Source organism: Triturus cristatus, chromosome 8, assembly GCF_964204655.1.
Source record: "Triturus cristatus chromosome 8, aTriCri1.1, whole genome shotgun sequence".
Taxonomy (NCBI): Eukaryota; Metazoa; Chordata; class Amphibia; order Caudata; family Salamandridae; genus Triturus; species Triturus cristatus.
The window spans coordinates 1,073,736,120-1,073,749,204 of NC_140591.1; positions in this window are offsets into that span (position 1 = coordinate 1,073,736,120).

The window sequence follows — 13,085 nt, forward strand, 5'->3', positions numbered from 1 at the left end:
GAACAGTCTTGTTTCTCGTGTAAGAGTTATGAGCTGTTACAATCATTAGACAGTAAGCAAGATATAATACGCACAGCGTAAGCAGTAAGAAGAAAAAATACTGCAATAGCATTGTCTTTTAGCTATGACATATATTCATATATACATACATAAATAACACAGGCTAAAAAGTGAATACTCGCCTGATGCTTCTAAATAGTTCTACCCCAGTGTACCTAACCGAAGTGTAGTACAAAGTAAGAAGTAGGTGCTGTTTTCTATAGTATGGTATATACTAAGTTTATATGTCAAGAGTCCCTCTAGGTTCTAGACAGCTCCATACCTTAGAATGAGAAAGGTGCAAATCTCTTTCCGAATCTCAAACTCTAACACCCCGCGAAGGGAGTCAGAACACTGGAAGTTGGATTCTCTGCGAGCAGGGATGACAGTGTCTGGTCAGTGCGTCAGGCGGGAACTCGAACTTGCTGTGGCGAGCCGTATCGAGCTCAGTCGTGCCGATCCCTACTTGCCATGGTAAGGGAAGGTATATTTTATACCTGGAAGGTGCTTAGGAATGCTAGCATTGACGTATAGTCGGGCAGAGGAAGACGTTATGAATGAACCCCTAAGGAATAGTAGTTCATGCATAATGAGTTCTTGGAGAAATAAATAAGCCTAGCTAGGGAAAGTCCCGATGGCTTAAGGGTCTGGTTTCTAAGAACTCGTTGTGACGTTGGGATGGACGGATGTATGTAACCATACCTGTATTTGGATAGCATGACTAAAGCCTAAATAAGGACTGGGATTCTATGCCTAAATAAGGGCAATGCGAATTGTGCCTATATAAGGACATGATTCAGGAAAACCTATATACGGCCATCTAAATCGAAACACAACACTATCATGGAAAAACTGGAAAGGTGTGTAATTGTGATCCCTGTAGAAACAAACAATTGATAATCAAAAAGTGCTAGGAATAATGCTTCCAAAAGGTTTAACCAATAACAACTGCTTGGCATAGCATTTCAACCCATTGTTCTTTTGCCCAACAAACCACCTCCGTTTGGAATCAACCATACGCTCTAATAGGAACTGTCAAATGCAAACTGCCCGCCAAGTCCTTCCCTCAACCAGAATTGGGGTGGGTCAGTTGGATGTAGCTTGATTCCAGTGACATACTGAGCACGAGACCCATGTCTGGGCATACCCTTGTCACTTAGGGCCATACATCAAACATGCAAAAGGTGATGGTAGGAACGCTTGCAACAGTAGCTGGGTCTGGTGGCTCAGTGGACTAATGCATCCACTGCAGGGGCCTGTGTTCGACCTCATGGTCACATGTTCAAATCCCAGTGAGTCCACTCAGCCTTTCATCCATCCGAAGTCGATAAAATGAGTACCGCTGGGTAAAAATAAACATCTGTTTTTCAGTGCCAAGATGCCTACGGGTGAATGTACGCTTTACACATGTTAGGTTATAAGTCTACCTACTGGCAATATCTTGGAGGTACCATTCCAACCCATCATTCTTTTGCCCACCATACCACTTCAGTTTGGACCCAGCTATAAACAAATCACTCTTGACCCTGCTCTATTAAGAAAAGTCAAGCCTGAAAGGCCAGGTCCTCCCTTAGTCGGAATACAAGCAAATCAAGAAACAAACATTTGTAAAGGGATTGGAATTTAGCTCTGAAACTGTAATGAGGGCTTATGTCATTGTACTGAAAAACCATAAATAAATATTTTAAAAAACAGAAAATACCTGCAACGGTGTAGTGCGATTTTACACCTTTCCAATCAAGCCTGCAAAGTATTGTACCTATCAAATATATCTGCCTGTGGTTGTCTGAATATCTGTTTATCACATCATCTTAGTGTTTTCCAAGGCCTTCTGGCACTGTTGTTCTAAAGATTAGTCTAGAGCCTGGCATATATTTTTTATCGCTTGTGTTTTGGTGTTTCCTGCATTAAATTATTGAAATTAATTTGTGGTGTCACTCGGGTTCCATTCATCACCACATTCTCAGAGTTCGACTGAGAACGTGATACAGAGGTGCAAGTAGAGGCAAATTTCGGTGGGGGCTAAGAAATCTTTGGGGGGGGGGCTAATTCTTCCAGCAATAGGCAGAGTGGCGATGCAAGGGCTCTAAGAAGGGGTGAAAAAACAACAAAGCCTCATTAACAAGCAAATGGTCTTTTAAAGACCTGTGAAGTACTCAGGTGCGGCTGTGTGTGTGCCCGGGAAGCTGTCTCAGTCCGGGCTGCCACACACGATGGGGGTGGGGGCTGAAGCCCTTTGAGCCCAATGGGTGTTGCGCACCTGGGTTGATATGTGAACTGTAACCAGCTAGGGTTTTTCTTTTGCCATAAATAAAGAATTACTTTGCCAAGCTGTGGACTTCGGCTTCACAGTATGGTGACAAGGAGGCGAAGAAGGAACTAATGCCGTGCGCTTTACCTGTGCAAGGACTGACGTTTGTAGGTCGTGGAGGCATTCAGACTTAGCTAGCGCGACTGGTAGCGCGAGCAGGACTGGTGGCACGTAGAAGTACTCTACAGATGATGTCACGCCCACAATTCTCTGCGCTGATGAACAGTGATGTGCCCAAGAATCCTTTAAGCGGCTTTATGCACGGGTCAAATATGTGACATCATGTACCACAATCTTTGATTTGGATCAAACACCCGAGGAGGTGGGTCTTTTTGAATAAATGAGGCAGAGAGGCATGAATAGGTGTCTTGAACAGAAAACGAGCCCACGTCCTGGCGATCCTCTCTCCGTTGGAGTTGGCAACCACGGAGAAGGAACCCAGAACATGGAACAGTGTGCAAATATAAGCATAACGTGCATGCTGGTTAACAGGCACGTGAATATGCGCGTGAATGGAGAACAATAGCTATGAATAAAACACTTGCTCCCACTACATCAACACCATAATAACTTATGTTCAGTTCAATTGAAACACCACATTTTCTAAATGGAATCCTTTTAACAAAGTGTGTTTGTGTGGTATTTATTGTTATGGGTCATCGATAGAGTTGCAATAGATGAAACGTGTTGGACATCAGTAACTGTACTGTACTTGGTTCAATTTTTTTTCTCATTCCATCAGTTCAAGTTGCAATGTTTAATATAGCTGATATTTAAAACAAATAAAAAGACTTTACATGCCTTGGCTGCCGCAGTATTCCAATGCTTAACGTATCGGTTGTTCAGAAAGGAAGATGGGGAAATGATAGTCTTACCAATGTGAGAAAACTGAAGAATTCGAACCTGCGCAGTGCACAGCTTGTGCCCCTAAGGTTTCTAGTATTTTCTCTTCGTACACAATTTTTATGCATGGAATAAAAAAAATTAAAAAGCCAAAACACGTTTTCAAAGTATATTTCTTATTTGATACTTGTATGTAGCAAAAACGTTTTAAACCAAAAGCACTCTGTTCACACTTGCGTGCAATACAGTACCTACTGAGCAAGAGACCTGTCGAGGACCAGAACAATCTACGACCAGTCCAAAAGGGTATATACAGTTGTATCTCTGTCCTATCTTCCTCCTCAGCTTATTCCAATCTGTCCTGTACTTTCCTACCTTAGACCTATCTCTTCATAAAAATATAGCCAGCAATGGAGGACCCGACCGGAATGTACTCTATCCAATTTTTATACCATGTTAGACCAACGGCGGCAAACCCGGATAACAATTGTATGTATGTATAAAAACTTATAAAAAAATGTTAAAAAACAAAAATTTAAAAAAACAATGAGTACAGTCTCTGTGTACAACATCAGTTGATAATGCTAACAAATTGAAACTGAAAAGCGTCCCAATGCATTTTGTTTGAAAACCCCTTCTTCAGGGGTGCATATAATACAATTTCAATGATTTGGAGCTTTTGATGAACCACTGTTAGCTGCCTCCGTTTGGAACTACAAAATTGAGAATAAAAACATTGTCAATTCCATGTGTTGGTAAATAAAAGATACAGTCAAGAAATTATAGGGTTTGCTCGCTATATCGCCAACGCATGTCAAGAAAGAAAGGAATGGAAATAAAGTGCAGAAATATGAAAACCGAGGTGTGTCAGGACGATGTGAAAAAGGCCAACGTGTGCGTGAAAAATAGTACGAAAGTGTAAGCACGCGGCATTCAAATAACACTACTATCCCTCATGGGATTCATAGTGTGGGTTAACCAAGTATAGACACATTTACCACGTGTGGTCACCGCCAACTGCCGTAACATACCTAAAATTTGCTAAAGTTCACCCATATCTGTAAACAAAGGCAAAGGCAAATACGATAAATTCAATGTGTCCTTTAAAAACTTAGTATACACCCAATTCTGACTGCTGGACTTACCTCCAAGGTTTGAGAATTTAAATGCCAATTCTGGTGCCGATTCCGATCCTGTAAAACCCAGGTACAAATGGTCGTATGGAGCGTTTTCTCCGTACGACTCGTACCCGGGAATTCCACCGTACAAACCAGCAAGTACGATTCGTACAGAAATACCATTTCCGTCCGAATCGTAAAAAACGCCGTATGGCTAAAAAATACACACAATTCCGATCCTGGACAGTGCGTACGTGATGTCCGCACGGAGTCAGGCACCGTTTAACGGACCAGCAAGTACGATTTGTACCCACAGCACTCCGCACGGCTATATTTTTACGGGAGCCAAAAAATGCCGGAAAAGCTAAGTATGCCGCAATGCACGAGGAAAAGGGGGCCCGGTAAGCGCCGTACACGCCATCACCCTCATCGTACGTGTCATCATGTACGGCGTGTACCCCAACATTGCATATGTACGGACCATACCCCCAACCCCCAGCCCCCCGTATGTACGCGCCGTACCCCCAGCCCCCCGTATGTACGTGCCGTACCCTCAGCCCCCCTGTATGTACGCGCCATACCCCCAGCCCCGTATGTACGAGCCATACCCCCAGCCCCGTATGTACGTGCCGGACCCCCAGCCCGTATGTACGGCTGGGGGTACGGCGCATACATACGGTGGGGCTGGGGGTACGGTACGTACATACGGGGCTGGGGGTACGGCGCGTACATACAGGGCTGGGGGAATGGCGCGTACATACGGGGGTGGGGGGTACGCACCATACATACGGGGGGCTGGGGTGTACGGCGCGTACATACGGGGGGGCTGGGGGTATGGCGCATACATACGGGGCTGGGGGTACGGCGTGTACATACAGGGCTGGGGGTACGGCGTGTACATAAGGGGGGGCTGGGGGTACGGAGTGTACATAAATGCCAATTCTGGTGCTGATTCCGATCCTGTAAAACCCAGGTACAAATGGTCGTATGGAGCGTTTTCTCCGTACGACTCGTACCCGGGAATTCCACCGTACAAACCAGCAAGTACGATTCGTACAGAAATACCATTTCCGTACGAATCGTAAAAAACGCCGTATGGCTAAAAAATACACACAATTCCAATCCTGGACAGTGCGTACGTGATGTCCGCACGGAGTCAGGCACCGTTTAACGGACCAGCAAGTACGATTCGTACCCACAGCACTCTGCACGGCTATATTTTTACGGGAGCCAAAAAATGCCGGAAAAGCTAAGTACGCCGCAATGCACGAGGAAAAGGGGGCCGGTAAGCGCCGTACACGCCATCACCCTCATTGTACGTGTCATCATGTACGGTGCGTACCCCAACATTGCATATGTACGGACCATACCCCCAACCCCTAGCCCCCCGTATGTACGCGCCGTACCCCCAGCCCCCTGTATGTACGTGCCGTACCCTCAGCCCCCCTGTATGTACGCGCCATACCCCCAGCCCCGTATGTACGCGCCATACCCCCAGCCCCGTATGTACGTGCCGTACCCCCAGGCCCGTATGTACGGCTGGGGGTACGGCGCATACATACGGTGGGGCTGGGGGTACGGTACGTACATACGGGGCTGGGGGTACGGCGCGTACATACAGGGCTGGGGGAATGGCGCGTACATACGGGGGTGGGGGGTACGCACCATACATACGGGGGGCTGGGGTGTACGGCGCGTACATACGGGGGGGCTGGGGGTATGGCGCATACATACGGGGCTGGGGGTACGGCGTGTACATACAGGGCTGGGGGTACGGCGTGTACATAAGGGGGGCTGGGGGTACGGAGTGTACATACGGGGGGGCTGGGGTTACAGCGCGTACATACGGGGCTGGGGGTATGGCGCGTACATACGGGGGTGGGGGGTACACGCTGTACATACGGGGGGCTGGGGGTACGGCGCGTACATACGGGGCTGGGGGTATGGCGCATACATACGGGGCTGGGGGTACGGCACGTACATACGGGGCTGGGGGTACGGCGCGTACATACGGGGCTGGGGGTACGGTGCAGATGTACGCGGGAGGGGTGGGAGGCTGGGGGGGCCATACGACTCGTACCCCGGGCACAAGTGTACCCGGGGTAGGGGTCGTGCAAAGTTCGCTCCGTACGGGACGTTTTCCATACGCTTGTGTATTCGGGACGCCGGTACGGATCGGACTTGTGCGCTCGGACTTCAGTTTTACGACTCGTACGTAAAACTGTCCGGGGACGTCTCGTACACTTTTCCCGAGGTCATTTGTATGTATTTTTCACGTACGAATCGTACTTCGCCGTTTGTACGGGACTTGTACGATTCGTACGTAAAAAGATACGGATACGAGTCGGACGGTAAATTTTTTTAATGGATCGGAATCGGCACCTCTGTGTAATAATAAAGGGTAAACAGACATAATATCGAATAAAAAATATCGACTGGACAGAATATCGAGTTTTTAATATAGAATGGACAGAATAGCGAATTGCCAAAATATAGTGGTGAAGAATATCGAAAATCAGGTAAGAAATATCGATTTAAATAATATAGAAGTAAGTAATATCGACAGTCATAATATAGTTGTTAAAAATATCGATTTTTTTTATAGTGTTTTAAGTGTTAGTATATGTGTTAAAAGTATGTATTAATTTTGGAATGTATGTTTGAATATTTTTAAAGTAATGAATTTTATGTTATTCAATTTTTGTGTAATTTAATTCCGTAGCGGGCTGTGGGTTTATAGGGGATTAGGGTGGGAAGTAATTTAATTATAGTACATTAAATAATAATATTTAGGAATTATTAATTATGTTTATTTTAATTTTGCGTTTTACTTCTGTAGCGGGTTGTGGGTTTATAGGGGAATAGGGTGGGAAGTAATTTAATTGTTATTAGGTAATTATTAATTGGTATTGAAAATTAATTGGTTGTTGATTAATTATCAATTGGTAAATAATTTGTATTAATTGGTAATTAATGTGTATTAATTGTTTAATTGACAATTATGTTAATTGTATTAATTTATTATTTGTAGCGGGTTGTTGGTTTATAGGGGAATATGGTGGGAAGTAATTTAATAGTAAATAATTAATTATTGAAATAATTTGTGTATATTGATAATTAATTTATTATTAATTATTTATTAATTGGTATTATTTGTATTTATTAATTTTTTGTATAGAAAATTAATTGGCTGGTAATTAATTATTAATAGGTAATTAATTAAAAATAACATTTATTGGTATTTATAATTAATTAATTATTAAATATAGTGTGATTGGTAAATAATTGTAATACTTTTTTTGGGTATTAATAATTAATTTATTTTTAATAAAATATTAAATTATTATTTTCCCTACTATTGCACTCACTGGAGTGGGAATAGTAATTTTTACCCCTACGCTATCCAACGCTTTCCCTACTATTGCACTCACTGGAGTGGGAATAATAATTTTTACCTCCACACTATCCAACGCTTTCCCTACTGTTGCACTCTTTGGAGTGAAAGTAATTTTTACCCCTATGCTATCCAACGCTTTCCCTACAGTTGCACTCACTGGAGTGGGAATAGTAAATTTTACCCTCCCGTTATCCAACGCTTTCCCTACTGTTGCACTCTCTGGAGTGGGAATAGTAATTTTTACCCCTACGCTATCCAACGCTTTGCCTACTGTTGCACTCTTTGGAGTGGGAATAGTAATTTTTACCCCTACGCCATCTGCCGTTTTCCCTACTGTTGCACTCACTGGAGTGGGAATAGTAAATTTTGCCCTCCCACTATCCAACGCTTTCCCTACTGTTGCACTTTCTGGAGTGGGAATAGTATTTTTTACCCCTACGCTATCCAACGCTTTCCCTACTGTTGCACTCTCTGGAGTGGGAATAGTGATTTTTACCCCTACGCTATCCAACGCTTTCCCTACTGTTGCACTCTCTGGAGTGGGAATAGTAATTTTTACCCCTACTCTAGCCAATGCTTTCCCTACTGTTGCACTCTTTGGAGTGGGAATAGTAATGTTTACCCCTACGCTATCCAACGCTTTCCCTATTATTGCACTCTCTGGAGTGGGAATAGTAATTGTTACCCTCCCGCTTTCCAACGCTTTCCCTACTGTTGCACTCTCTGGAGTGGGAATAGTAATGTTTACCCTCCCGCTATCCAACGCTTTCCCTACTATTGCACTTACTGGAGTGGTAATAGTAAATTTTACCCGCCCGCTATCCTACGCAAAAAATATTGAATATTTTTAATTAATATTACGCTAATATATATGTATTAAAAATGTTTTTTTACTTACATTAATTATTTATTAATTTTAAAGTTATTTAAGTATTTTTAAGTATGTTTTAGTTAATTATATGTATTATTTCCTTAATTTTACATTACTTTTAAGACATTTAAAAAATTCGATATTTTACCAACTATATTTTTTACAACGATATTTTGGATTCTATATTTTTGTACTTACCTGTTTGGAGATAGGGATTCGATATTTTGGCATTCTATATTTTTTCCTCAATATTTTTGTAGGTCGATATTCTCCTTCTCGATATTTTGTCAGTGATCCATAATAAAGATGTGAGTAAGTAAACACGGAAACGCAGAAGTGTCCCTGTTACCAACACCACGTGAACTGTATCAAAAGCGGTTTATCTTACCAGGAGGAAACTAATGCATACTCCAATTCTAAACAAAATGAGGCATTAGTTAAGCATAAGCCCCTAGATGGACAGTAGCTTTTTACGAAATAAAACAGTAACATGAGGTTTCAGCGCTCATAACTCACCAGTGACTTGCTCCGATAGACGTTGATTCCAAGGAATCCCCGAGACCGCTGTCGGACGTACGTGCATCGTGACGTATGCGGTTTAAAGAGAACGCTGTTTCAAATGAAACTTTATTGATACTTCACTGCTGGTGCACTCGTGCTACCAAGACTCAAAATACAATTACCAACCTCCAGTATTCCTCGCGTTAATGCGTCACCTCTATGGCAATTAAAATCTCAGAGACGCCTAAACTCATGATCACAAGACCACATAAAAAATAATAAAAAATAACTTTCTATCCAGCTTGATGTGCTATGTAATGTGCAGCTTCCTGCTGATAATAAAGTAGGAACAAAATATCATATTGTAAAAACGGGTGATAACGAAAAAAAGTAGAGTGAAAAAGTGCAATTGAAAATCAAAGAGAATAAAATAGAAATAGCGATTGGATGTTATATGGGTGCAAATCCTGTACAAACATCCAAGGTAATCCATGTTTTACAAATAACATAAGAGTTCATAATGGTCATTGAGACCTCCAGGAATGATGGTACCTAGGTACTTAATCCAAAACTTCTGCCTGCGTGCTAATGAAACATTATAATAGATCCCTGGAACAGAATCAATCTTTTCTAGCAGCAGTTTTCTGGTGCTAAAGCGGCGATAATGTTATCGCGTGTCTTGATAATATGCCCCATAGTGTGCAAACCCTATGATTTCTTGACTTTATCTTTTATTTACCAACACATGGAATTGACAGTGTTTTTATTCTCAATTTTGTAGTTCCAAACGGAGGCAGCTAACAGTGGTTCATCAAAAGTTCCAAATCATTGATATTGTATTATATGTACCCCTGAAGAAGGGATTATCAAACCCAAAATGCATTGGGTCGCTTTTCAGTTTCAATTTGTTAGCATTATCAACTGATGTTGTACACAGAGACTGTACTTGTTGTTTGTTATTAACAATGGTTTTGGTTTAAAAGGTTTTTGCTACGTACAAGTATCAAATAAGAAATATACTTTGAAAACGTGTTTTGGCTTTTTTTTAAAATGTATTGCATGCATTAAAATTGTGTACGAACATAAAATACTAGAAACCTTAGGGGCACAAGCTGTGCACTGCGCAGGTTCGGATTCTTCCGTTTCCTCACACTGGTAATTCTTGCACTGGGATTAGCTCTATACCCATTCACGCAGTAGCACGCCAAATATATAAATATTCAACTTAACTCAAGAGTACCATTTTCACACATAACCAGATTCATTAGGTGTGCAGGTTAAATACATTTCTGAAATGATAGTCTTACCTCTTTTCCTTTATCTCTTTCTAATATTCAAGTACCTCCACCAAACTCATTTTTCTCACACTCCAGGTTCTGTTGCTGCACCGTATTTGGGCGGGCCAGCTGCCATGAATTCAAGGAGATACTTTTTTGCTTCCTTATGACATCGGTGGTTACGGGTTCCTGGACTTCCAAATTTACTACTAAGCAGAGCAGAGCAAGGGCACTTTGTTTCGCATTAGTTTCCCCTGGACGCCAGACTCCCCTACTCCATCCGGGAGAGAGATCAAGTGGTGGACATTCCATTATCAGCCATGCAAGCAAACTGTATCAATCTTGATCCCACATATATCCAAACTTAACTGTCTACTTGGGACAGGCCTCCTATATGTCCCCTAACTACCAAGACACGCCACTCCATTTTAAATTCCTTCACAGAGCATACATTAACCCCTGCACACTTGCCAAAATTGACCCCACCAGGTCCTCCAGCTGCCCTATATGGAACACGCCCAAAGGCGGCTTTGCGCATCTTACATGGATTTGTCTACATATATATATATATTTGACTGTCTCTCCCTAGTGACTAACATTATGCTTCGCCCAGACCCCCTTCTGGTGCTCCTGGGATACTTAGCAGACATCCCTAAATCGATTCGTAGATATACGGCCATTGCATTATTACTAGCCAAAAGGGAATGGGGTAGTGGGATGTGTCCCACTACTGAGGCGTGGCTTAACAGTTTGGTTTATTGCGACTCCACCAGTAAAGTATATGCCACGCTGCAACCCCCTACCTCACGGCCGTAGGATAACCGGCAGCCCCACAAGGACTATCTGTTAACCATTGCCACAGATTCACACTGCTAATATCACCTAAGTACAATTGCACTCCATTAATACAAAGCTAAATAACATCAGCTCCTTTTGATGTATTGTTTTGCTTAATGTGTGTGCTCCGCCCTCGAATAGTATGCTTTGTTTATTGTATCTGCTGGTATTGTCAATGCCTTGTTCCCTCCAGGCCTTCACTATTCGACAGATGTACGATTTGCCTGTATATATGTGCTCTTGTCCTTGTATTAGCTCTTGAAATTCTATATATAAAGTTAAAAAAAAAAAATCAAGATGGGCTATATTTTTTCTAGGCAACATCTTTTATCTCAGGGAAAGATTGAAATGAACTCGACCTTGGAGTAAAGAAAGTGTTGAGAGTAATGAGTGATACTGGACTCACTGCGGAGTTGAAGTGCAGATGTGCGGTTAGTTTTGTCACTTATTAGGAGCATGAGATTTTGGAGCAGGGAATCTCACCAAAAAAAGAACTAGTGGAAGCCATTAGAAATGCACCAGCCTCTAAGTCTAAGGATGATGTTAGATCTCTTTCTAGGTCTATCAGAGTTTTATGCTAAAATTGTCAAAGATTTTGCAATTAAAACTTTTGAGATTAGACAATTATTAAAGAACTCATGTCAATTTGAATGGAATAGTGTACATGAAAAGTGCTTTAAACATGTCAAGGATGAAATTTCCATTGCAATTTCCTTGCATAGGTTTGATCCCTCGTCTAAAACTATCATTATCACTGATGCTAGTGGGAAGCGGTTGGGTGTTGTGTTGTCAAAAGTTGATGAAAATGCTCATAAGGTTACCATGTCCTATATTTCACGTTCACTATCTCCAGCTAAAGAAACTTTTCCACTATTGAGAGAGAGATGCTGGTGTGTTGAGGGGGGAATTGAAAAATTTAGGCAATACTTGTGGGGGGTCTAATTTTTTATTCAAACAGATCACAAACTACTCACAAAATTTTAACAACTAGTGGTATGGAAAAAGCAACACCTCGCCTCACCAAATAATCCTTGACATCGTTGGACTTTAACTACACGGTATAATATTTACCAGGAGTAAAAAACAAGGCAGCAGATTTTTTAAGCAGGGCACCTTTGTAAGAACTATGCGATGTAGACAATGAATGGATGATGTGTGTGTTGATGTCATGGAGGACATAAGTCTTGGAGGCATCACTGAAGAAGAATGGATGGAAGGAAGGTTATGAGTTGGATAGTGTGTTGCATGAAGTCAAGGAGTACATGGAAAAACGATGGCCTGAGAAGAAAAAGTTGAGTATAGTTGTGAGACCATTCTGGGAAATCAAAGATGAGTTGTCTTGGAGTGCTGAGGGATGTTTATTCCAACTTCTCTTGTAAAGCTGCTCTCCAACTCAGTGACTGATTTGAGTTTAGAACGTGGACCAAAAGTCTTGGTGTATCATCCACAAACATTCCAATAATAAAAGAGGAAAAAAAGCATTTCAGCCCCAAGGACTACTATAATACAATAGAACATACATAAAATAATCACTCAAACCATAAATGAAGAACTAATATAAAATGAAATCCTATAGATGCTTTGGTTTATAAGAAACATTTTCGGATCTGTAATTTACCATAGACTATTCTGCAGCATTGTCCTTCTGGATCACATTGCCAGAAAGACCATCCATCATATTACCAGTATGGCCATTCATCATGTCACCAGACAGGTCCTCCATTCTTACCACCTCCATCTGACACCAGCAGAGAACCACTCCCTAGGCACTTTCCAGTACTTATGTCAAAAGTGAAACACTCACTCCTTTTACTTTCTAGCAATAGCTGGTTAGTGTTAACCAGGGGTCTAACCATACTAATATTTCAACCATGCTTTTTGTATTACTGCA